This window comes from Penaeus monodon, chromosome 7, assembly GCF_015228065.2.
Source record: "Penaeus monodon isolate SGIC_2016 chromosome 7, NSTDA_Pmon_1, whole genome shotgun sequence".
Taxonomy (NCBI): Eukaryota; Metazoa; Arthropoda; class Malacostraca; order Decapoda; family Penaeidae; genus Penaeus; species Penaeus monodon.
In genome coordinates this window covers 44,523,917-44,526,163 of record NC_051392.1, presented here as the reverse complement: position 1 = coordinate 44,526,163, position 2,247 = coordinate 44,523,917, and positions in this window count along the sequence as shown.

The following is a 2,247-nucleotide window of genomic DNA, read 5'->3' as shown; positions in this document are numbered from 1 at the left end:
ATAAATATAATAATAATGATAACGAAAACAACAATAATAATGATATTGATAGTAATGATGATAAAAAGTAGGGGTAATTTATGATTATAACATTCACAGTGACGACGCTAACAACAACTACACCGATAACAACAATGATAATAAAGATAATGATACTGATAATCACAACAGCATAAACCGCAACCGCAACGATAACGATGATTATAATAATAAAGACAATAATAAAAGCGATGCATTAATGTGATAATAACAAAACACCAAAACAACACCCTCCCTCCTCCTAGATAAAAACAAAAAGTAATAATAATGATAAATAATGATAAAGCAATTACCAAACGTATTGCCGAAATTCTCTCACAAGTTCAAACTCTATGTTTTTTTCCCTGGCAAAGTTTAAGAGGAAAAAGTTCGAACCCAAGTTAGCAGTCATAAGAATTATGGATCCTGCGAACGAGCTTCATAATTCGAGCTTCTTCTGACAGCTTTCCGCGGAGCTCTTTGTCTTCGATAGGATACTTGCGACGGAGGATTCCATCCCTCAGGGGCGATATATACACACACACACACACACACACATGTACACACACACATACACACACACGTATATATATATACACACAGTATATATATTTGTGTGTGTGTGTATGTATGTATTAATATATGCATGCCTGCCTGCATGTATGTATGTCTTTATACTCACACAGTATAGATGTATCACTTTACATACATGCATACACAAATCCCCAGAGTCTGAGACCACTTTGGCAGCACGTACTACATGAAAGAAAAATGAGAGAAAAGAGAGCAAGGAAAAGAAATAGAAATTGATATATAGATAGATGAATGGAGAGAGTGAGAGCGAGAGAGCGAGAGCGAGAGAGCGAGAGCGAGAGGAGAGAGAGAGAGAGAGAGAGAGAGAGAGAGAGAGAGAGAGAGAGAGAGAGAGAGAGAGAGAGAGAGAGAGAGAGAGAGAGAGAGAGAGAGAGAGAGAGAGAGAGAGAGAGAGAGAGAGAGAGAGAGAGAGAGAGAGAGAGAGAGAGAGAGAGAAGCTTATCCTCGCAGGCCCCAACGCCCAACGCGATAAAAAAAAAATCTGATTTGAATTTCTATTCCAGAGCGAAGTTATAGCCAAAGAGATATCGAAGAGGCAGCACCGTAAAATATGTGTTTATTAGCTTAGCCAACAGCGAGCTTTAGGAATGCATGCATGATATCTTCACGGTATGCATGGCAAAACATGGCAGTTTCATGTTCTACGCTCGTTATCAAATTGTGCTTTGATTTAATTCTATAAAATATCGTAGTCTAAGGTGTTCAAAAAAGATCCCGAGCAATATAACGACGCAATTTTCCTTATCCGCTGTGCTTTTAAGATTGCAAATGCATGAATGTGCACTGATATCTAAATGCCTTGCGTAAGTTTAGCCAATGCAAGCAGCCACGCCCAGACGTGACAGAGAGGAGAGAGACACAGAGGGAGGAATAAAAAGAGTTGTGCTGAAAGACATACTGGTGAGGAGTCTCCGTTCATTTTTCTTCTTCGTTCTTTCGTCTCTCTTCTTCCTTCGTCTTCCTAGCTCCCTGTTTCGCTGTTGAACTACGTTGATTTTTTTCTATGTTCGTTCGTTCATCTCTCTCTCCCCGTTTCCTTCTCGTTGTACACTTTATATATCGAGTTGATTATCCTTATTTTTCTTATATATGTTTTGATTAATTTCGTATGTTTAGGATTAATCTATTGCTATAATTTATACATTATCTGCCTCCTCCTTTGTATCCCTCTCTGCTGCCCCCGTCTACGTTCCTCTCTTTCCTTTTGTTTGCCTTTCTTTTCCTCCTCTCCCTTTCTCTTTCTTTTTCTCTCTCCCCTACGACTTCCCCCTCTCTTTCTCTCCCTATTTCTCGTTCCCTCTTTGTCTCCCTCTTTATGTCTTTCTCAGTATCTCTTTCCCTCGCTGTCTCTTTCTCATCCTTTCTTTCCCTCGCCCTCTCCTCTCACCCATTCCTCGCCTCTCTTCCTCTCTCTTTCCCTAGCTCTCCGCTCTCACCCATCCCTTCTCCCGCTTCCTCTCTCTCTCTCTCTCCTCTCTCCCCTCTCTCTCTCTCTCTTCTCTCTCTGATCCCTCCTCCTCGCTTCTCTCTCTCTCTCTCCTCTCTCTCTTCCCTCGCTCTCTCTCTCTCTCTCTCTCTCATCCCTCCTCTCGCTTCCTCTCTCTCTCTCCTCTTCTCTTTCCCCCTATCTCTCTC